Below are 25183 nucleotides of genomic sequence, written 5' to 3'. Positions count from 1 at the left end.
CCTGCCACACTCTGCCTTGTACTGTACTTGTCTGTGACAGTGCCATACCTTCCCCTCCACCCCATCATTAAATTGGAGGCTTCCTGAGGGCCCAGACTAGTCTTTATCATTTCACCCAAGGGCCCACCACAATACCTTAATATATGCTAATGAATGCAATGGAATTAAATTATATAGAATAGGATTGCCTGGCTCTTGTATTTTGAGAATGGGAAACCAATTCAAAAACAACTTCATAACTATATACCTGACCTTAAATAATATTCCAGATGAGAAATCAGAGAATCTGAAGTGCCCCAGAGGAACACAGCACATGCCTTTGCAAAGAGGTACTTTCTTGGAGAAAGTGAAATTTGGGGTTCTTTAGATAAAGGAAGCTGGGGCCAGGGAGGAGGGGTTGTGCTTAGGCCAAAGATTTGATGAAGGCATTTTGTGGCTGTTTCTAAATCCATGTTCATATATGGGCATTCTTCACCTGTTGATAATGTGGAATATTTGTCAGGTTTTTCTTCCCTTGTCTCTAAGTTAAAATAAGAAAAAAATACTTTGTATAACCTCAGCACACCAGAGCCTGAAGGGATTTTAGTGATCACCTAGCCTAACTCCCCTAGTTAAAGGGATGATAACAAAGTCAGTCTCAAGGTCAAACAGCAAGAACTTGGACAAGGACATTAGACTTTTGACTAGTCATTTTTTTTTTTAAAGAACTACAGGAGAAGCCCGCATTGGTTAAACCAGAAAGGAATCTTCTTCAACAACAGCCTTTGCTTCCAATTGTGAGAGGCTTGGAAAGCTAGAGTCCTGTTGCCTTGGTACCATGATCAAACCCAATACTCCCAGTGCCATTGGGAAGAGTATATTAATCTATTCCTCTATGATCCTACTCACCAACTCTTCTTCTTCTTCTTTTTCTCCTCCTCCTCCTCTTGTTCTTCCTCTTCCTTCTCCTCCTTCTCCAACTTCTCCTCTTCCACCTCCTTCTCCCTCTTCTTCTTTCTCTGCCTCTTCCTCCTCTTCTTCCTCCTCTTCTTCCTTCTTCCTCTTCTCTTTTTCTCACTGTGTTTCTTTCCAGCATCTCTCACTATGCTGCTCTTCTCTTTTCATATCTCCATTTGTCTCACCTTCTTGGGCTTCCAGATATTGTCTGCCATGCTAGCAAGATGTAAAGTTGATTTACTGTATCTGACTGAGGAAGCTAGGAGGCAGAACACAGACGTCCTGCATAGTGAAGCTGTTAACAAACTAATTGCATGCTGAAGGGCAGTGTGTGAGTGGGCCTGCCACTGTTTACCTTACCTAATCACATTTATTACCTAACATTCCCTTCCCCTCTTCCGCTCCCTGCCTGGGTCTCCTTTTTTCCCTCCAACACACCAGGAAAGAGGAGAAAAAAGCATCCTCTCCCTGAGCCCTGACCATGTTGTCCCTGTTCTCGGGGTCTCCACTTTGATTTTCCACTTTAATTTAAAACTTCGGTTCCTCCATTTCATGGCTGCCTCTCTTACACCTCTTTTCTCCTCTTCTATCCCTTCTTCCTCTGAATTACCTCTATCGTCCTCAGGAGGCACTTCGGCCAGTGGGCTAGTGTAATGGACTAACAGTTTTTCTGGGGTCTGTGTGGAGTCATTGGATAAATCTCCTTGACTTTTGGCTAGATGGCCTAGAAATCATCCTAGGGCAATGGGGAGCTTTCATCTTATTGGAAAGGGTGTTTATCCAAGATTACCTAGTGGTTCTTTCCATTGTTTTCTAACAGGAAGAGCGGGTCATCACATGATGTCACACAGCTAGCAAGTGTCTGAGGCTGGATTTGAACTCAGGAAGATGAGTCTTCCTGGCTCCTGGCTTGGTGCTTTCTGCATTATGGCGCCACCTAACACATAGTAAGCCATCACTTGTTGCCTTGACTTGTTGAAGAACTATGCAAAGATCACACACAAGGTTAGTAACAAGGCAACTTATAATAAGCATCCTGTGAGTGGTATAGACAATACAGGCGATAGGTATTAGAAGAAGAGAGATTCAAATGCTATAATTCTTAGCCCCTGCCCTCAAAAAGCTCAGAGTCTAGTGGGGATGAACATTGGCCTGGGAGCTGAAAGACAGGGGCCGCTCACTTTGTGACTTGGACAAGGCCCTTGGCGTTCCTAGGCCAAAAGTGAAGAGGTTGTACTAAATGATTTCCACGTTCCCTTTTAGATCTAAGGTGTTGTCTAGGCAATGAATGCCCTTGGGACGATAATAGGATCTTGTATTGTCTGCCATTTTAATACCAACTGGTGAGGGGCCCCTGGGTGGTCTTAGAGTTCTTTCAACAATTCTGCTATGTGCGAGGGCCTGGGATACAAAGATAGAATGTAGTACGGTTTCTGCCTTCAAGGAGCTTACATTCTAACTAGAAGAATGGAAAGTGAATTCTGATGAATGCATATGAAATGAATAGTATAACACCTGGGAAGGAATGAAGGGGGCCGGGAGAGGTTCACATAAAGCATTCTAGGAACAGAGGAACAATGTTAACTGGGGAATCAGGGAAGGTTCATATAGGTGATGGCATCTGAGCTGAGGCTTGAAGGAACAGCAGGCTTTCAGAGATGGGAATGCCTAATGGTACAAAGATGTTGGGAGTAGTGGAAAATATGGCTGAAAAGGTGATTTGGAGTCAGACTTCACAGGGCCTTCAATGCTGGGCTGAAGAGACAGGAGGGAGCCCTTGACAGTTTTTGAGGGAGGGAATTGTGTGGTCAGTTCAGATGAGAGAGGGATCACTGAAGACTTCCTGGATGAGGTTAGGGAAAGCTTCAGAGAGAGGTGGTGTTCTGGATTGAATTTAGCCACCTGCCCAGGAGATGATGAGACTAGAATCCTACCTGGTACCACAAGATAACCTTGCAAGAGAATATCCCACTGTAGCTCAAAGAGGGGAGGAGGTGAAATCTTAGAAGGAGCTCAAAACAAGACTATTCTTAGCCCTGTTAATTAATATGCCAAATGTGCCTGCATGGAAAGATCTCATTTCTTTTAGGAGCTTCATTAATTGTCCCTGGCCCCAGAAGGGTGGAGGAGCCAGGGAGGAGAAGGGGTGGGAGTACCTGAAATGGTTGAACCATGATGGGAAAGGTCATGGGAATCTGCAGCAGGTGCCTCAGTCCGGCTTCCTGCTGTAATCATTAAACCCTGAGCTGGCCCCAAGAGTCCTGAAGTTCCGGCGGCAGGAGCCTCCTTTGAAGCTCAGGGGGCTCACCGAGGGGCTTTGAAGTATCTGGGAGAAAAGGTGCGGATGCCTAGGGGTCCCTGGGAGGGGAGAACTCCAGGGGCCGCTAAGAATATAGAGCACGGACCTCAGGGAAGAGAATGAGCTGGGTCAGGTCCCTGCTCTGGCCTCCCATTCCCAACACGCTCAGAGACTCACCTATACATGTGTGTTCCTATGCAGTTATACATAGAGCTTAACTGATGTTATCACACAAAACCCAATCTATAGACTCGCATACCACATATTCACACTTTCAGTCTTTTGTACAGATATATGCACACTTTGGGTTTCACAGATAGTCACATATGTTTCATAGTAAGATATTGTCCACCCACGTGTTTCACATGTATTCAGACCATGTAGACACAGTCTCACATGTAGATATCACACAACACATACTTAGCTATGACAGCACAAATATACAGTCTCACTTGCATATAATACACCTACACATGTACACGTGTATGTCTAGCCAGGCGCGCGTGCACACACATACACACATACACACACACACACACAATCTCACAAACAGAATCACAAGGCATAAGCACAGAATTTCACATGTGTGGTCAGACTACACATGTGAAACACATACAATAGCTCCACAACACATCCATAGTCTCCTGTATAAAATCACAGGAATCTCATATGTACAGTCAGAACAGACAGACAGACACAGGGCTTCATACCCACAGTCCTACAACACACATTGACATACACATGTATTATAGTCACGTACACTTAGTTTCATGTGCACAATACATACATCCTTATGTATTTGCACACAGGTGCTCATTCTTTCATTCTCTCCTGAGATTCAAGGGGCACCTTATCCCCTAAACTCTGCCCTTGAGGGAGTCTGAGGACTGTGGCCCAGTCTGCCTTCTGTGTTTATGTGTGTGTGTGTGTGGGGGGAGGTTCTTGCTGGGCTGCTTCCAAAAAGAGGCAGCTTTTGAAATATTCACCTTCTGTTTCATTTACTATGGGAAGGACAGAGAGAGGGATTTTCTGGAGGAAACAAATCAGCCCCGCTGCTTTTCATTGCTTTTGGACAAATCCTATTCATATGCAGATATGAGCAATCCATCTCTTTCTCCTTGGGAGCTGGGCCTCTCTAAGGATGGTAAAAGGCCTCTAGGGCTCCTCCTGAATCTGGACTGTTCTAGTCTCTTGCTTTTTTTTAAGTTTGTTGAGGAAAAATGCTTTCCATGAGATGAGTTTACACCACTGGGGGCTTCCCAGCCATAGGAACAAAGGTCTCAAGGAGAGATTGTGTTTGGGTGGGGGATGTGTTGGGTAAAAAGCAAGAGGATATGTGCCACACAACTGCTGATGAGATATTCCTAAGGCACAGATCTAACCATTATGCTCTCATACTCAATAAACTTCAGTAGTCACCTATTATCTCTATGATTAAATACAAACTTTAAACAATTGTTTTTAAAATTAAACTTCTACTATGTGCCGAGCACTGTGGTTACAAATATTATTTGATCCTCACAAGAACCCTAGGAGATAGGTGCTATCATGATCTCTGTTTTACATTTGAGGAAACTGAGGCAAACAGGGTTAAAGGACTTGCCCAGGGTCACATAGCTAGTAAATGTCTGAGGCTGGATTTGAACTCAGGTCTTACTGACTCCAGACCCAGTACTTTGTACACTATGGTGCCACTTAGCTGTCTTCCTTATTGGCATTTGAAGCCTTCCACTTATCTTGCCAGCCTTATTATGCATTACTCCCCTTCACACATTCCTCAGTCTAGTCCAATTGACCTTCTTGCTCCATCTTCAATCTCTGTACTTTTACACAGGCCATCCTACATACCTTAAAAACACTCCCTTTTCCACTCCAGCTCTCAGAGACCTTTGTTTCCTTCAGCTCAGATGCTAGGTCCTACAAGAGGATGTTCTCTGCTCCTTCAGCTACTAGTGTCCCCTCATTACCTTGTATGACTATATATGTATATGTGTTGTCTCCCTCCATAGGACGTAAACTTCCTGAAGGCAGGCACTGTTTTATTGAAGATTTTTGTATCTGTAGTATCTAGCAGTAGGCACCTCATGAATATTTGTTGGTTGATGTGCATGGTAAGGGGTAGTCTTTCCTTTCCTTTCTCCTTTCTTCTTCCCTTCCCTTCCCTTCCCTTCCCTTCCCTTCCCTTCCCTTCCCTTCCCTTCCCTTCCCTTCCCTTCCCTTCCCTTCCCTTCCCTCCTTCCCTTCCCTTTCCCTTCCTTCCCTTCCCTTCCCTTCCCTTCCCTTCCCTTCCCTTCCCTTCCCTTCCCTTCCCTTCCCTTCTCTTCCGTTTCCTTCTTTCTTTCTTCAGAGTCTTTTGCAATTCAGAGAATTGCTGGGTCACACAGAAGTTAAGTGACTTGCTCACCATCATGGTCACACAGCCTCTGTGTGACTCCCACTGAGTTTCAGACTCTTCCTGAGGCCAGTTCTCCATCCCCCTTGTCGAGTCTTCTCTTTTCACTAATGGAAACAACTGATTTCCAGAGCTAGAAATGGCTGTAGATGCATCTAGTTCAACACCCTCCTCTCATTTATTTGACAGAGAGGAAAACTTAGGTTCAGAAGTGTTTGAGTAACTTACTCAAGGTTCCATTGTGAGTTAATGACAGAATGCTAAAATCTTAGGGTCATAGATTTAGGGCTGGAAGATACTTTTTAGAAGATAACTACAGATTTAGTCTAACCTCCTCATTTGACAAATGAAGAAACTGAGGCCCAGAAAGGTTAATTGACTCACCCAAGGTGACAGAGGCAGCAGATGGCAGAGCTACAATTTGTGCTAAGGTCCTAAGTGCCAAGCTGAGCAGTATGAATTCTGTGGCCTTGAGTTTCATATGTATGTGTATATATGTATATACATATGTTGTATCCAAATGTATGTATATATGTATTTGTGTATACATACACATCTAGATATATCTATCTAATCTATGTATATAATATTCACATATATATATATATATATATATATCAGTAGGTATGTAGATACAGGTTATATATAAATATAGATTGACATGTGTCTTATTTGTGCATAATTCCTTGCATGTTGTCTTCCTCATTAGACTGTGAACTCCCTGTCTTTTGCCTTTCTTTGTACCCCTGTACTTAGTACAGTGACTGGAATACAGTAGGTGCTCAATAAATACTGATTGACTAAGACACATTATTTGTAACTGGGGGAGGGGACAGGACTTCCGTAGAGGTTCCCAGAGACAAATAAGGTTCCAAAAACATCTCTGAAGCATTGACTATGTAACAAGGCAGATGAGGTACTCTGATGGGTACCTTCTACAATTTAAAATCTTAGAGGTTAAATGACTCACTCAGGGTCTCACAGGATTATTGAGGGCAGGGGCTATTTCTTTAGTACATAGTAAATGTTAGTCACTTTGGTGCATCATGGTTGGTAACACACACACACACACACACACACATACACACACATATTTTAGTCCAGACCCTTGGTGTGGAAATATCTTCCACACCAGATGGTCAATTCTTCACTAGCATATAGTCCTGGAGAGTTGCCTGGGGTGACAGAGAAGTTAAATGACATAATTACCGTCATCATCACCACCACCACCACCATCATCATCCTCAACATTGCTAACATTTTATAGCATTTACTATGTACTAGGCTCTGTACTAAGCTCTTTACAATTATTATCTCACTTGATCCTGGGAGGAAGGTGCTATTATCCTAATTTTACAGATATGGAAACTGAGGCAAGCAGAGGTTAGATCACACAGGTCACACAGCTCGAGTATCTACTACTGTTGCGTAATTACTATGCATCCAAGGCAGACCTTGAACGTAGGTCTTCCTGACTCCAAGGCCAACTCTCTAACCAGGTAGGTTAGGCAGGTAAAGTTATCTCCATTTTATAGTTGATGAAAGAGGTTTTGGGAGAGAGACAGAGACAGAGACAGAGACAGAGACAGAGAGACAGACAGACAGACACACATACCCCGCCCCCCCCAAGATCTGGTGACTTCCTTACAGCCACAGAACTAGTAACTGGCAGAGCTATGTTATGATCCTGGGTCTTCCAGTGCCAATTCAGAGCTTGTTCTTCTATCTGTTCAGGCTTTCTACCTTTTTGGCCAATGAGCCATACTGGGGATTCTCAGGATCAGCTTGTCACATAGACTGGAGGAAAGGAAAAGGTAGCATTAATGTCAAATCATGATGACAACAGTGCACTTGACGTCCAAAGTCCCAGTTTTATATTCAAGGTCTGTTTCTTGAGTCACCACAGACAAGAATTTCCATCTCTCTAAGTCCAAGTTTCTCCATCTGTGAAATGGGGATAATATTTTGAGAGGCAATGTGGCATGGTAGAAAGATCATTGGATGAGGAAATCAAGAAAACTGTGACTTTATCCTGCCTGGGTCATTTACTAGCTTTGTGGCCTTAGGCAAGTGAATTTACTCCTCTTGACATCAGTTTCCACATCTGTTAAATGGACAGGTCTCATGATATGAACTCAAAGGTCTCTTCCAATTCTGTCATTTTAGCAAATCTAGTGAAAAGAACTAAGAAACGTTTAGCCTGGAGAAAAGAACTTGGAGTATAGGAAGGCTGGAGCAGGAATCCTGCACCTATCATGACCACCAGAAACAAGATCCCTGATCAATTTTTCCTATTTCCCCGTCCCCCAGACCTTAGAAGAACAGCAGCCCACCCAGCCCGCCAGAGATCCACCATTGCTAGAGCCTGCAGCTTAACATAACTCCCTTCCCCCACCCTCTGGAAAAGAACCAGTTCCCTAAAGGAGAAGCCGGAGCTAACTGCTTATTATCTGCAAATCCCGGTGGTGATGAGGCCTGCCAGCCCCCAAACAGGAAACAAGGCAGAAAACAATAATTAGACCCGAGAACCGCAGCTCCTAGAGGTGCCTGACTCTCCCTTCAAGTGCAGACAAGCCACACGGATGAAGTCACCTGAAGGGAGTCGGGTGAGTCACTGCTTCAAATCCTCTCCCCACCTCCTCTCATTTGCTGGTCACCCTCCCCCACTCTGGCTGCCATCCACGAGCTCCCTGGCTGTGAGATGCCAGGACAAGAATCTTTCTCTGCCTGCAAAGCTGGGGTAAAGAGACCAGTGAACTAAGCCTAGGCAGTGTGGAGCAGATGAGTCAGGAGGCTGGGCTGGAGTTGTGGCCCTGCCTCTGACTTTGCTGTTTGTTGTTACTGAGTTATTTTTAGTCTTCTGATTCTTCGTGAAAGCCCCTTTTGGGGGTTTTCGTGGCAAAGATACCAGAATGGTTGGCCTTTTCCTTTTCCTGATAATTGAACAGATGAGGAAACTGAAGCAACCAGGGTTTAAGTGCCTTGCCTAGGGTCACACAGCTAGTAAGTGGCTGAGGTTGGATTCGAACCCAAGTGATCCTGACTCCGGGCCCTGCACTCTATCCACTGCCCCTCATGCTGTGTAATTTTAAGCAAGTCTTTTCCTCTCTGGGGGCCATCATTTTCCCTCCCTGGGTTATCTTATAGATCAAGTTAGATCATAGACAAGAAAGTGCTTGGAAAAGTATAGAATGGATCAGCATAGAAATGGGAGGCGGGAAGGTTCTAAGGGGATTCAAAGTCTCTACATCTTCTTGTAGCTGCTAGAGGGAAGAGTGACTGAGAACCAGCCTCTCTGGATTTCTAAGGAGAGAAAGGTGATGCAAGGGCAGACATATTAACAACAGGGCAATTTCAAGAAAAGAACGTCTACCTAAAAAACATGTCTTTCTCCCCAAAATGACAAATTGGTGACTTAGGTGTCATTGCCATTAGTTAGATGTCATTATCATAAAGGACATATCTAATACACAAGTGTTCCAAAAATCTTAACTTAAACTAGAATAACTTAAAACAGCATTAAGACTTTTGGGACACCCTGTACTCTCTCTATCTGGGAATGCTTTCATCTAAGATGTGATGACTTACAGAAAGATTTTCATGCAAGGAACAGCTTCCTAACAATTAGACCCATCCCCAAATGGAAAGGTCTGCCTTGGGAGATCAAAGGATCCTAGATGAGGAAACTGAAATCCAGAGAAGCTAAGGAACTCACCCTATGTCACTCAGATGACAGTGGCAGAGTTGGGATTTGAACCTAAGTCCTCTGATTACAAATCCCTGGGTCTAGGTGGTGATAGGAGATAGAGTGCCTAGGCTGGAGTTGGCAGGATATGAGTTCAAATCCAACCTCAGATATCTACTAGCCGTATAACCCTGGGCAAATCACTCAACCCTGTTTGCCTCAGTTTCCTCATCTGTAAAATGAGCTGGAGAAGGAAATGGTGAGCCATTCCAGTATCTTTGCCAAGAGAATTCCAAATGGGATCACAAAGAATCAGACACAACTGAAATGACTGAACAACAACAAAGAATAAGAAGTCTGGCACATGGTATATGAAGGTATAGTTATTGTGTCAAAGGCTATGGTAAAGGACAGCTCTTCCTCAGGTATGGATCAGACTAGATGATGTCTGAGGTCCCTTCCAGGCTAGAGAATCTATGATTCCACGCTCTCGTCCAGCACTCTGCCTTCAGGCATGTGTGGTATTCTTATAATATTATCATTTTACAAAACAAGGGAACTGAGGCATGAGAAGTCAAGTGAACCCTGTTAAGTTCATGCAACAGGGTTGGGAAAGGATCATCCCCCTGAGGCTGGCCACTGAAGGATGAATATTTTGGGTTCCAGCAAGTCATGGAGATGCTTGTTTGCTAAGGTATATATGATCTCTATTGGTATAAAGAATATCCAGACAGATAAAAATAATGTTTCAAGTATCAAAATTGTTTTTGCCCTCTTTCTCTTGATATGATTTTGTATAAATTTTGTATGCATTTATCTGTTGGATCTGTCCAGGAGTAGGTACGCTGTCTTAGGTCAGGGTCTGTTTGGGTGTGTCTCTGTGTCCTTTGTGCCTAGCAGCGTGCCCAGCACATAGAATCCATTCAGGTCCAATTTCCTCATTTTACTGCCATCCCAGGCAGGTTGCTGCTCAAGACCACACAGGTAGGAAGCTGCAGAGCCTACCTTTTACCTCCCCCTTAATAAAAGGATTTGTTCTGTGAAGTTTGGATTCAAAGGGCCACACTTGAGGACCTAGGAGGCCACATGTGGCCTCAAGGCTGCAGGTTCTCCGCCACTGGTTCACTCAACTCTGCCCCCCCCCCTTCCTCATCTCTGCCTTTTATGATCTTTCTCTTCCTTCAGGTCTTAGTCCATCTATTTCCTCATCAGCAATACTTTTCTTGACTTCTCACTTTCCCCTCACTTAATTTTCTTTCCCTTTCCAAAATTTCTCAGAGCAATTTATTTGATTTTTACTTATCTTTGTTACTCTTTACCTTGCATTAACTCTTATAATAACAGCAGCTAACATTTATATAGAGCTTTGAAGTTTGCTTTACATATATCATCTCATTCGATTCTCACAAGCCTGTGAAACAGTTGCTAATGTTATCCTCATTTTACAGGTGAGTAAACTGAGGTATAGCATGGCCCAGGGTCACACAGCTACTGAGTGGATAAGCTAGAACTTGAACTCACAGCTTGCTTACACTTATTGTATATACTTATATACACTTACAACATATACCTAGTGTATATATTTTGTACTTCCTTACGTCTATAGGGAACGCTGTAGTCACTGAGGGAAAGGATTGTTTCACTTGCTTCTGCATCCTCAGTCTGTAGCCCTGTCTCAGGCACACAGGTGGTGTTAAATCCATATTTGTTGAGTTGAATTGTACTCATCTAAGGGCTGCAGCTTCTGCTGTCATGCCAGATGTTAGGTTTAGGAGCTCAGAGAGAAATAAAGAATTGTCTCTGTAAAAATCAGAATTTCTTTGGTGCCTAGGCTCCAGTAATGCCCCCACATCCCCCTCCAAACAGAGCATGTGTACTCCAGCAGGCTCCGGGATGAGCCAGGGCAGGGATGGTCAGCCATCCCGGGGAATTTCTTCATTTCCAGTTTATCCCAGTGATGGATGGTGTGGCATTGGCCACCAAGAGGGCTTTTGCCTTCTTTCTGGGGAGTGTGTTTCCTCCTTTAGAAAAAAGCCCAGCCCAGCTCCAACCTCAGGAAGCACGCACACACACACACACACACACACACACACACACACACACACACACACACACACGACTGAGTGGGAAAGATTGCACAATACAACAAACTGTTTTTTTTCCCCAGTGTACACTGAGTTGGGGGGTGAGTAAGGGGGGGGTTGGGAAGAGAGGCTATAAAACAAAACAAGACAAAAACCACTACCAACCCTTCTTAGACATATGCCCGCTGAGGGCATCAAAACCTGTGGAACTGAGGGGGAGAGAAAATCAAAAGACAGGGGGCAGGATTGGAGGCTGCCTCTTGGGGCTTTGCTTGACAGTGTGGCTTCAGGCCATTGCAGGGGCATTGGGAGCCATTCTTTGCAAAGAAGGCTGCAGAAGGGACCCTGTCTTGTTCCTCTTTGGTGCTGGGGGTGCAGGGGGAGCAGGGGAGGTGTGTAGTCAAAAAGTCCACAAGAGACCGAGGAATGGAACTGGGAGTTTGGCTGCTCTTGCTGAGGCCAGAGTAAGGAGGGTGCTGGGACTGTCCTCCCACCTATCGCCTTTGACCAGGATGAAGACAGAAACAGCTCCTGAAGAAAGCTGATAGTAGATCCGAAGGATGCAGGGAGGCGAGAGGGAAGAGAGAGAAGCAGCAGTCTTGCTTCAGTCTGCCTACGAATCTCTTCAGCAGGAGTTGGAGGGTTATTGGGTCCTGGCCAGCTGCTGACCACATCCTCAAACAGGCCTTCGGAGCTGTCCTGGGGCCCTTCATAAAAGACGAGGTGGTTATTCTGAGTCAGAGGCTTCTCTTCAGAAGTCTTTATTAAGGGAATTAAAAGAGATGGTTCTCCTCTCAGCTTTTGGACTTGTAAGGAAGAGCAGTGCTCTCAAAGTTTTGCCTGTGTAGGCCCAGGTAGGGACAGAGATAATACATGAATTTTTTTTTCTGGACTTTCTTTGGCTTCTGATTGGCTTACGCCCCCGGGGTGATTTTCCCCTAGCAGCCCCCCCAATCTGTTCTCTGTTGCTTAGAATTAACTTGTTCAGAGACAAAGTTTTTCATTTCATTTTGAGAGATAAGACTTCTCAGTCTCACTCTCCAGTAGCTGCTTTATTGAATTTGTTGTTGTCCAGTTGTTTCAGTCATGTCTGACTCTTCATGACCCCATTTGGGGTTTTCTTGGCAAAGATACTGGAGGGGTTTGCCATTTCCTTCTCCAGCTCGTTTTACAGATGAGGAGACTCAGGCAGACAGGGTTAAGTGACTTGCCCAGGGTCACACAGTTGTGTCTGAGGCATGATTTGAACTCAGGAAGATGAGTCTTCCTGACTTTAGGCCTGGCATTCTATCCACTGTGTCAGCTAGCTGTAACCCTGGCTTTTATCCTCCAACACCTTCCTCTCTTGATTCCCCACCATTCCGGACCTATGAGGTTCCATCCCTGGGTTGCCCCTACCATCTGATTCCCCTGTTCCCACTCCAGGGCTATGGAAGAGGGCTGGAGAAAATCATGAAATTGAGCTGACTTCATCCACTACCAACTTATGCTAATTAACCTCAGCTGGGCCTTCTCTATTGCTAAGTTTTCTATCCTACTCTTATCTACAATTCGTTTTATCCCTCACTTTGACTGTTCTTAAGGTTCCTCTGCTCTCTTTGCCTCTCCCCTCCTCTCCTCTTCTCTCTTCTCCTCTTTCCTTCTCTCCCCTTACCTTTGCTTCTTGCCTCTTTCCTTCTGTTGTCTTCTCTGTTATTCTCAACTTCTGCTCCCCTTCTTCATTTGCAGCCTTCTACTTCAACTGAATAGATTGAGGGCATCCATGTGAGCTCTTTTATTGTTCTTCAAACTTTGTCATCCTCTTCCTTTTCCTCCTCCTCACTTTCTTTTGCTTTCCTCCAATCACAAGAGAGGAGGCATCCTTCCTCTTTCCTGAGGCCACCCATGCATGCTTCATGATCCATTCCCTTACACCTTCTTTAGGACCTAACTCGTGTTTATCCTCTTTCTCTTTCTCATGTCTCTTCAATTTTCCTTTCTCTCTCCACTGGCTCTTCTGGAGCATGGCTTCTGGTTCCAGGGGCATGGTGGCTAGCAAGGAGATGACCAGAAAGTGATGTACATAACAGATTTCCCCTCTCTTTTCCTATTAACCTCTTTGCCTTTTGCTCAGCTTATCCCCTCCCCTTCACCACATCACATCCTGGAGCTTGGAGCTCCATTAAGGGCACAATAGTGCAGCCATATGCTGCATAGCCACATTGATTCTTTTCATAGTTCTGGGCAAAGATGAAAACCTGGTGCTGATTGAAAGTCAGAATTTACCCTCCCAACCTTCTTCCTCCATGTGTAAAACTTAGATTTTTCAGTGTATCAGCACAAAAAATCCTGAAAATGAATTTAAATTAAGTCAGCCTGTTGGGGCCCTAGGCAAATAATCTAATACAGACACTGACCCTAACTCTGAAATCAGTCACACAGTAACAGAAGTCTCAGGTAGAGTTCAGATAGCTTATTGTGAAGATTCTTTTTCATGCTCATGGACTAGATGACCTCTGAGGTCCCTTCCAGGTCTAAAATTCTGTTCCTTTCTAGGCCTTGACTGCTTACCCCAAGCATATAGCAGACTTGGAGGGTTCTTTGGAAGAAGAAGATGCAACTCTTGATAAAGCTACGGTCTTAGCAGAGCTGGGCTAGGTCCCTTGTCTCACTCCTCCCATGGGCAGTTGGGATTGTTTTAAGGCTCAACAGATGGTACCCTTCCATAGACACATAGACATAGACACACAGACACACCCCCTCAACCACCATGATGGGGCTGCCTAGAAATCCTTGAGCCCATAAACTGGAGGCTTCTGGACAAGTACCTCAATTTGACTTTCTAGGAGAGATTCTGGCTAGTGTTCTGACAATCAGGAGGACCAGGAATGGACTCCTCATTTTCTGCTACTGACTGGCTCTGTGACTTTGGGTAAATTATATCCCTGCCCAGAGACCTCAGGTTTTTTTCATCTTTATGATAAAGGGACTGGTTTAATAAACCAATCCTTTAATAAAAGGATTTGTTCTGTGAAGTTTGGATTCAGTCAAGGGGCTACACTTGAGGACCTAGAGGGTCACATGTGGCCTTGAGGCCATAGGTTCCCCACCCCCGGTTTAGGTAACACCTCACACATGTGTTCAAGCTACAAATCTATGATCTTGTGATCCCATAATGTTGGCCTGAACCCTGTCTTCCATCTGATTCTATTACTTAACTTACCTGTGTGACCTTGAGAAATTCACTTAACTTCTCTGGGCCTCAGTTTTCTCATCTGAAAAATAGGAGAATTGTCTTAGATGACATCTGAAAAAATGATTGATTTTCTGTCTTTTTAAAAAATATTTACAGTTAATTGATTTTGTCTTGTAACTGCCTAAATCATGAATCTTTGTCTCTGAACTTAGTTCAAAAATTCATCTGGCCTATTGAATTAAATTTAGAAATCCATTTCTCCTGTTAATCATTATTCTATTCTTGTGTCAAGGAAATCTGTTACCCTTGAAGAAAGCAGGTGGACACCAGGGAGTCCGATCTAGTATCTTTACACCACCGAGCTGTCCTTTAAGCATGTCTGGTTTGTTATCCAAAGAAGTCTAATCCACTGTCTCTAACATTGCAAGTAGACTCAAACAGTAAACATTTCTTAGTCATAAGAAGGACAGAGGAGATTGTGGGTAGCCCCCCATTCCCAATTTCCAACCAATCATGTTGTCCCCCAAGCCTCAGCTCTGTAACCAATCATATTGATTTTGCCATTCATGGTGTCAAGTTCTTTTAACCAATCATGACTTATTCCCTGTCTACAGAGACCTGGTCTTTGCTCTGTATTCCCCAAAACTATGAAAAGGAGCTGTTCTCCTCACTCTAGGTCTTAGCTTTCCTGGGAAACTGAGTTCCTATTTATTGGCAAATTCACACTTTACTAATACATTGATCATGCTCCAAATTTTGTGCCTTATTCTACCTTAATTTTATCTCTTATACTTCTAAGATCCATTCTAGTTTTAAAATCTATGGTGTTATCATCCTATGATACTGGGAACTTTTCTGGTCCCAGTCTTTCATTTGGCCAATCTTCCATCTGAACTACCATCTGCTCAAATTGATTATGCCTTCCCAGCTTCCTGCCTTACTTAGCCTGCCTGCTCTTGTGAAAAGGCCCTGCATCCTTTCCTTTATTTGTCCTTTATCTCGTTCTCCATCTATTTCCCAGTATCTTGATGTTTTTTTCTTTTTTTCTTTTTTTTTTTAGTGAGGCAATTGGGGTTAAGTGACTTGCCCAGGGTCACACAGCTAGTAGGTGTTAAGTGTCTGAGGCTGGATTTGAACTCAGGTCCTCCTGACTCCAAGGCCAGAGCTCTATTCACTGCGCCACCTAGTTGCCCCGTATTTCCTAATATCAACTCATTATCCCAAACCTTGCCTGGCTAAGCCTTAAGTAGCCCATTTTAACACTTGTTCATTGTCTACCAGCCTCATGCCATAATATGCCATTCATCCTGGTTGGGAGAGTTCCCAGGATGCATCCTGCTCTTTGCAGTTGGATCAAGCCCATCCTGAATAATTGGTGCCAATGCCACTTCTGTGGGATAGAGCACAATAGCCTTTCAGTGCTACAAGAGGGGAATATGTCAGCAGGCCAAAGGTGGTAAAGTCAGGAATGGCTAGCCTTTAGACAGTGCTTTAAAGATTTGCAAAGTGCTTTGTTAATTCCCTTTGCCCCTCACAACAAACTGGGAGTTAGGTGCTATTATTATCCCCACCTTATAGATGGGGAAACTGAGGCAGACAGAGGTTAAGCGACTTTTCCTGGGGGCACACAGCAAGTAAGTGTCTGAGGCCATATTTGAACTCAGATTTTCCTGACTCCAACTCTAGCCCTCTATCTACTGTACCACCTGCCTGTCTAGAGTTCAGCACAGGATTCCAGCATGTATTTGAAGACTTTTAGCAACAGGAAGCTGCCAACCAACAGATATGGCAATCCTACCAAAGTCAGTCTCTGGTCTTGGGTTCTGCAATGTATTTGGGGAGGGGGGTGAATGACCAGGACTTGGGCAAGACTATCCTGGTAGACCAGGAATAGGAGGACTTTAATGACCACATGTCGGCAGAGCTTTGTTGGGTGGATAAGATAAAAATCCATCTAACCTTATCCATCAAAGCCTCTAGATTAAGAACCAGTGAAACTCCCAGACTAGCATCCTTGAGTGAGACATTTAGTAACTTAGTGACTTGGCTGCCTGGTGGTCATTTTTTCTTGTAGTAGCAGGGGCCTTGCTTTGTCTGACTTTGAATTTCTGCAGGTAGGGAGAGCCAAGCCTTGCTTTTCCCTCACAGAAATGGGAAGGGAGAGAGACAGACCTCCATAAAGGCAGAAGTGTTACTTTTATGTAAAGGGGGCACAAGAGTATTCTCAAAATCTGTCTGGGTTCAGATAAACCTTACTCAAAGGACTGGAAGTCATGCTGCTTGAAGGTTGTTTGGGGGATGTTTAACCTAGAAGATGTTTAACCTGAGAAGATTCAGGAGGAAAATGATTGCTGTCTTCAAATGTCCGAAGGGCTGTCTTGTCAAAGAGGGATTAGATTTGATTTGTTCAGCTTGGAAAGAGAAGAATCATGGGTAGAAGTTGCAGGGGCAGATTTTGGCTCAATTTAAGGTAGAACTTCCTAACAATTATATCTGTCCAACAATCAGTTGGTTTCCTCCTCATAAGGTTCCCTCAAACTGGTAATTTTCAAGTAGAGTCTGACCGTTTGTCAGGTACGTTATAGAGGGTATTCCTGTGTAAGTGCCTGTTAGACCAGATGCAAGCATACTGAATTTGACATGATGGGTCCTGAGTTCAAATTCCAGCTCTTCTACCCACAGTCTGGGACCTTGGACAAATTACTTAAATCTCTCTGGTTGTCAGTATTCTCTGTAAAATGAGGGGGTTGGACTAAATGACCTCTAAGGTCCTTTCCAGCTACAGACCTCTGATCCTCTTCTATGATCTGAGGTCTTTCTTAACTTTAATATTTTGTGATTTTGTGATTAGACTCTCGTGAAGTTCACGGATATTCCAGTCTTGGCCAAAGCTAACTTCATAGCCATTCAAGCTGCTCTTCATTCTTGGATTGGGCATTGAGAGCTGAACACAAATGCATGAAACCTAGAACTTGCACATGATTACTAGGAGTCATTGGGAGGTTATGACTGGAGAAGAAAGTTAGCCCATCACCTCCAAAGTACCCTTTATCTGGCATACTCAGTAAGTCTAATGTCCACATTCAGATAGTAAATCAGTGTCAGCTACTAATGATCCCTTATACTACTTTACTCATTCTCCACATCTCCTTCTCATGTCCCAGGTTACTGATGGGACCACTTTGCTGGTATAAGGAAACCTGCACATTTCTTGGGGACAGAATGGAATAGTAGATAGGAAGCTGGAGATGGAGCCAGGAAGATCTATGTTCTGTTCCCATCACTGGGCACCATTTGTGGGTCTCTGAATGAACTACTTCAGTTTCCTTATCTGTAAAATGGAAATAATAATACAATAAGACATACCTCACAAAGTTGATATGAAGTTATATAAAAACACTTTGGATATCTTCAAGAAATTTTGAGATAGTCCCATTCAGGATGTCAAGTCCCCTGAAGTCCCCACCACCCACTTTTACCACTGAGTGTATAATAAGGCATATCTCTCATCTAAACTAGCATGTTCAGAGATTAACTACTGAATTTGTTTCCTACAGCCTTGTACTCAAACTGTAGAGTACTGCATTTTTCTTCCATATCCAGTGGCATGTATGCACACATGCATTCATATGTGTGTGTGTGTGTGTGTGTGTGTGTGTGTGTGTGTGTGTGTGTGCGTGTGCTACATCTGAGAATTGGAAGTAAGGCTCATCCAAGATGGTTATGTTTTACTAATTCACCTGTCTCTCCCGGTGACCTTGGCTTTCTTTGTTAAACAGGACACAAGGTCACTGGAGGTGAGCAGTGATACTAGGGCATCCTTACTGGGGGTGACCAGTACTCCCTCCCACCAGTGCCTCATCTGTTAGACCAGCTTCAGGCATCCCTGGTCTCTAGCAAACTGGATCTCTCAGGGGCTGGAGAGTGGGTGTGGGGGGCAGGGTGTACAATCTGGTTCTAGTCCAGCAAGGCAATGAGCAGAAGGCTGCAATCTGGACTTGGTATGGGGCTTGAGAATGTGATACCATTTGAGTTATTCAGTGCACCCACAGTATTTCAGCCATTTCGGAAGGATATCTTTGAGACCTGCGGGAAAGTGAGTGATGATATATCTCAGTGACATCCTGATCTCCTCTTGGAGGCTGGTCCAGCATACCATGCGTGTCCAGATGGTCCTGACCCATATCTTGCAGTACAAGTTATGCCAAGCTGAAGAAATGCTCCTTTGACCTGACAGAAGCTGAGTTTCTAGGGACATATAAATTTCCTGATCCATCTAGAGAGAGCCATACAAATGTCACTGCTGCACTCAACTGGCAAACTCCCTTGAGCCCTAAGTTTTATCGATTGCATAGCATACTATGGGTGGGTGGGGGTCGTGCTCACTTTTCTACATTGACCATACCTGTTAGCAACCTGCTACAGAAGAATTACGCCCTCCCAATTGTTGTCTGAGATCCAACAGATTTTTGAATCTCAGAAGGAATTTCTATACAAATCTTGGCTTTGTTGTCATGTCACCTTGCTTAAGGGATTTAATTTCTCTGGGCTTTCTCATCTTTAAGATGAGGGGTTTAGACTAGATGACCTAGAAGGTCCCTTCCCACTCTCAATATATTTCTGGACTTGTGGTGGCCCTTTGTGGTAGAGACAGAAGCTTCACATGGCAATTTTGGGGTGGTACTTCTCCAGCCTAGCTAGGAACCAACCCAGCTACAATTCTGGGGGTTTGTCCTATGGGCTCATCCCCACAGAGAATAGGCAAGGGTGCTCTTGGTCGTCAAAGACCTTGTTTGAAATCGAGAGACATTATCTGGAGTGGGGAATATCTTCTTGGTAATTAACTAGTGTCTGAAGGTGTAGCTAGACAGAGCTTTGAAGTCAGGAAAACCTGTGGACAAGTCACTCATGGGATATAAACTAGGTTTTTTTTTCCAATTTAAAAAAACCCAAAATTTTTTATTTAATGTTTTGAGTTCCAAATTCTATCCCTCCCTCCTTTCCTCCCCTCCCCTCTCCCTGAGATGGTAAGCAATCAAATATAGGTTATACATACTTAATTATGTAAAACATTTCCACATTAGTCATTTTGTTCAAGACAAGTCGAATGAAAGAAAAAAATTTAAAAAAGTGAAAAATAGCATGCTTCAGTCTCTGTTTAATCAATAGCAGTTCTATCTCTGGAGAAGGATATTATGCTTCATTATTAGTCCTTCAGCATTGTTTTGGCTCACTGTATTGCTGAGAATAGCTAAGTCATTCACAATTCTTTGTGGAACAATATTGCTGTTACTGTATACAACATTCTCCTGGTTCTGTTCACTTCACTATGCATCAGTTCATGTAAATCTTTCCACGCTTTTCTGAAATCATCCTGCTTGTCATTTTTTACAGCACAATAATATTCCGTTACAATCATATACCATAGCTTGTTTAGCCATTCCCCAAATGATGAACATCCCTTTGATTTCCAATTCTTTGCTACTACAAACAGAGCTGCTATCAATATTTTTGTACAAATAGGTCCTTTCCCCTTTTTTTGGATGTCTTTGGGCTACAGACCTAGTAGTGGTATGGCTGGAGCAAAGAGTACACACCATAAACTACTTTTGACTTCGCTTCTCAGTGCCCCCTAAGTACTCTCTCAAGCTGTAGTTAGAGTGAGCTTCCACAAAGGGAGTTTCCAAAACATGATAAAAACAAATCTAACAACAATCTGAGAAGAATGTGCTATCTGGGGAAAGAAAGGAGGTGGTATGAAGGAGGAAAGAAATTATTATAGCTAACTAACTTGGCCGATAGTTGATCACTAAATTCTTAGACAATTAAAAAGGAATAAAAGCTAAGAGTGGAGTGGGCCATAATCCCCACACTTAGAGAAGGAAGGGAGCAGAAGCAAGACAGTGATGGGTGGACGATGGTCCTTTGATTTCATCACTGCATGGAACTCTCAAGTTGGGTATCAGAAGCAGATCTTAAACCCAGGGCCTCCCGACTCCAAGGATCAGCTTATGCAATTCCTCTCTAGTAATTAGGGGACAATTATTAGACCCAGAGGGAAAGGACTCTCCCGAGGACAGAGAATGCAGTCCAAGAGAGTTCAGAGAAAGTCACAGAGTGTAATCAAATCTCAGGGCTATGTAGGAGGTAGAGAAATCCAGGATGTTGGCACAGAGTCTCAGAGAGCTCACTTTGAGAGGGGAACTAATTCTCCTTGTAAGAAAAATGGAAATTCATAGATTTAGATGTGAGCCCTGTGGCCACCTAAGCTAATTCAAGAATCTGAGTTGGGATTTGAACTCAGGCCTTAGTCCTTTCCATTGTACCACTCCATTGTACCACAGCCTTGCCACTCATGCTTGGCTTAGCTGTGGTTTCTGACACATAACAACTCGAGGGGTGACCCTCCTTAAGCATATTAGCATTTCTTAAATGGGGGCTTTCAGAGACTGCAAGGCATCTTCCCCACAGCCTTTGTTTGCAGACTGGCATGTGGGTGGCCAGGCCCTTTCCCTGAGTCCCTGAAGGCTTTCTTCTGAGAGATGAAATAAATCAGAGATGATGGGCTGTGCTGGGGTCATAGGCAGCCTCTCAGAGTGGTTTGCCAGACAGCGTTGGCACAAATGGAGCTCAGAGCGGAGGGAGATAAACAGGAATCTGGGGGCTGGCAGTGAATTAGGAACATGGAATTACAACCTCTTCAGGGAAACAAAAAGAAGGAAAAACATACTCGAAGCATCAGGTTAAGAAATTCCATTTTCTAGTGGAATCAAGAATGGAGGAATTATCCAACAGGGAGAATGTGCCTGGAGGAGGAACCCAGGATGAGTTAATGAGAAGACTAAATGGAATCTTGATCCAAAGAATCTAACCTGTGATCTGGGCCTGTCTATTCCGTCTTCCTCCTGAACCCGCCCATCTCCACTCACTGAAAGAACTGCTCCTTCCTGTCACATGCTCAGCTGTTATAGTAGATAGAGAGCCAAAAGACCCGAGTTCAAATCCCTACCCCGACATACCTGCACAAGTCATTTAACCTTTTTTGGCCTGTGTTTCCCCATCTTTAGAATGGGGATAATAATAGCCCCTGTCCCAGAGGATTGCTGTGAGAATCAAATGTAATATGTGAAATGTTTTGTAAACCTTAAAGGGCTTCGGAAATGCTAACTCTTATTGTGCTTGTGGCTGCTTGGTTTATAAGCTCCATGGACTGAGGATTCTAAGGCAAGGTGGGGGGTGTTGGGTGGGAGACAAGGGCCCCAGCCTGGATTTGCTGGAGCAATCTTGCTGACGTGGAGCTGAGGTCCGCTTTCCTGTACCCATTGATCACTGTTCTACTGTCCCAAGTCTGAATGTGACAGTTCTCATAAGCCGAAATTCTCTGCTCTAGACTGAGCATCTCCGACACGGTCCCCAGAACTTAATGTGGTAGCCCGACTCTCTTCTTCCCTTGTTGGACCACATCTGGATGCTCTCTCCACTCAATCTGGTCACTAGACTTTGTTATTCCCTGCCCTGTCTCCATTGCAATAACAATAGGAGGGAAACATGTTATAATAATGATGAGGAGGAAGATAACAGTAAGTGACCTTTATGATGATTTAATGTTTTCAAAGAGTTTTACATAGAACATTTGATTTGAGCCTCACGACAACCCCTGTGATGCGGGTACTGCAGGTTTTAAGATGGGGCCTAGGGCCTTGACTTGCCATTTCATTGGTTTATAGCAGTGGTGTCAAACTCAAATGGAAACATCCCTCAGGGCTGCCTGTTGACTTGGAAAAAAAAACTAACATTATCAACGCTTATACATTTACATTTATATATATATATATATATATATATATATATATATATATATATATATATATATATGCACACACACATATATATATACACACACACATATATATATATATACATATATGTATATATATTACTATATATACACAATTTTTAACAACAAGAACTAACATGTATATGTGTGTGTGTGTGTGTGTGTTAGTTCTTGTTAAAAATTTCCCAATTACATTTTCAGTTTTCCCAGTCATGCCATGAGTTTGACAACTCTGGGTGCTCCTCTTTATGAATGCAGGATGGTACATTTTCTTCAACTTACAATGTTGGAGAATTGTCTAGTTTTTAAGGTTAAGTTACTTGTCTGGGGTTACACAGCCAGGAGGTGTCAGAAGCGGAACTTGAACCCAGATCTTCTAGTCTTGGAGGCCAACTCTCTATTACAGCATGCTGCTTCTCACTCTAGGTTTTATTATCCTCATTTTATAGATGGATAAATTAAAGCTCAAAGTACAATGGTGAAATCAGAGGACTTGGATTTAAATTCTAATTTCAGTGCTTACCACCTGTGTGACCTTCATAAGAAACTAGGTGTTGCAGAGTGCCGGGACTGGAGTTAGGAAGATTCATCTTCCTGAGTTCAAATCTGGCTTTGGACACTTACTAGCTGTGTGATCCTGAGCAAGTCACTTAACCCCATTTGCCTCAGTTTCCTTATCTATAAAATGATTTGGAGAAGGAAATGGCAAACCACTCCAGCGTCTTTATCAAGAAAACCCCAAATGGGGTTTGAAATGACTGAACAAGTGTTTATATAGTTCTTAAAGATTTGCAAAGAACTTTTCATAGATTATCTCTTTTGATCCTCACAAAACCCAGTGTAGCAGGTACTATTACTATCCCCATTTTATAGATGAAGAATCTAAGATTGAGAGAGGTTAAACTATTTGTCCAAGATCCTAAAGCTAATAAGAGTCAGGCAGCATTCGAACTCAGGTCTTTTTGGCTCTTGGTCTAGCGCTCTATGCACTACAACACTTGGTCACTTGATCTCTCCAGACCTCACTTTCCTCAATCCCAAATATTTGTGACACGCTTAAGCACAGTGCCTGGTACAGAGTAGGCACTTAATAAATGCTTGTTGCCTTTCTTACAATGAGCATTTTCCCCTCAAATTTCACTATGGCATCTGAATGTGGGCTATTACGTTCATGAGTGTTCATTCCACAGCTCCTTTCCCCATTGTGCCATTCTTCCTCAGATGTCCCTCCTGGATGTGCAGTCGCCATTGCTGCTTCCCCTCATTAGGAGGTCATTGATATTCACCAACCTGGCCTCTGCCTTGGTTCTGGACAAGTTAGCTTCTTGCAATCCCTGCCCATCCTTGGGGGCCATGTGAAGGTCTTGCTGCCCTCTCACTATTGGAAATTCATCATCTTTGTCCCTCTTTCCCTCTAGTCTAGCCCATTTCTCAGATAAATAGTCATCAGTCTTTAGAATGGAGCCACATTTGCCAAGCAAGTGGCTTAGAGAGAGGATGGATGGACATAGGTCATCAGGTGTCCTATCAGACCTTGTGTCCTTGGGGGCTTGAGGTACTTGTTATCCAAATCCAGATCATCCCAGCCTTAGGCAGCTCAACCTCTTGGAGATGGAACTCTCCTAGGAGCCTAAAAAGCTGATTGGGCTCCTTCATACTAATATTGGATGTCCAAGGTATAGCATGAATTTGGTCTTCCTGCCTGTGAGGCTAGCTCTCCATTGACCACATCATGCTAACTCTGGAGAAGCTGATGGCCAATTCCAATACTCAGGTCTTTATCTTATGAGCTGCTGTGCTTACATGGCTCATTTTAGAAATGGACTACAGAAATTTACACTTACTTATACCTATGAAATGTTACTTAGATTTGTCTCCTATTCTGAAATTCTGACTCCATTACACAATCGTTGCTCTCCACTCAAACCTCACCTTTCATAACTTGATTCTCTGGATTTCTTGATCCTCTTCTTCTTCTTCCTCTTTCAAGGTAATCACCTTGCCACCTTAGAGGAATCTCAGGCTTTTGATTGATGACTCTGTCCAGGCCACTATCTCAGGAGGGGTCCCAGCCATGCTCAACTTCACTTGTGATCTGAATCTCCAGGGTTTTCCTCCTGGTTGCCTACCTTGGCCCCTCATCTCCTCTTTGTGTGTTGCATCCCTTCATTAGAACATAAGCTCTTTTACTTTTAGTGCAGGGACTGTCTAACTTGCTTGTATTTGTATCCCTGGTGCTTAGCACAGTGCATAGAATATAATAAGTACTTAATAAATTCTCTGTCTGTCTACCTATCTATTATCTATCTATCTATCTATCTATCTATCTATCTATCTATCTATCTATCTATCTATCTATCCATCTATCTATCTGTCTATGTATCTATCTATGTATCTATCTGTCTGTCTATCTATGTATCTATCTGTCTGTCTATTTTTCTTTCCTCTTCTTCCTTCTCCTTTTTCTTCTTCTTCTTCTTCTTCTTCTTCTTCTTCTTCTTCTTCTTCTTCTTCTTCTTCTTCTTCTTCTTCTTCTTCTTCTTCTTCTTCTTCTTCTTCTTCTTCTTCTTCTTCTTCTTCTTCTTCTTCTTCTCTCTCCCCCCCCATGCCATATGTCTATCTATCAATCTGAGGAGGACATGTATGTCTTTGTCCAAGTTACTAATAGAAATGTTGTATGTGATAGGATCACCAAGGACAAAACCATGCAGAAAGCCATAAGTCATCCCTACATGATGACATCAATCTATTAATCTGCATAATTGGGGTTCAGTT

The 25183-nt window shown here is 43.4% G+C and overlaps 1 long non-coding RNA gene across 4 annotated transcripts in view; it reads left to right on the top strand.

The window, feature by feature from the left end:
• Positions 1–1765: 1765 nt before the first annotated feature.
• LOC144456262 (uncharacterized) overlaps positions 1766–25183 on the top strand; it is a 96447-nt gene continuing 73029 nt past the window's right edge. For all 4 annotated transcript variants that reach the window (XR_013485197.1, XR_013485199.1, XR_013485200.1 and 1 more), the window contains exons 1-2: positions 1766–1941; positions 7938–8233. This is a non-coding gene — a long non-coding RNA (uncharacterized LOC144456262). The remainder of the gene's footprint in view (positions 1942–7937; positions 8234–25183) is intronic.

Source organism: Phascolarctos cinereus, unplaced genomic scaffold, assembly GCF_003287225.1.
Source record: "Phascolarctos cinereus isolate Bilbo 61053 unplaced genomic scaffold, phaCin_HiC Scaffold_3;HRSCAF=262, whole genome shotgun sequence".
NCBI classification, from domain to species: domain Eukaryota; kingdom Metazoa; phylum Chordata; class Mammalia; order Diprotodontia; family Phascolarctidae; genus Phascolarctos; species Phascolarctos cinereus.
This window is presented reverse-complemented; position numbering and strand designations above follow the sequence as displayed.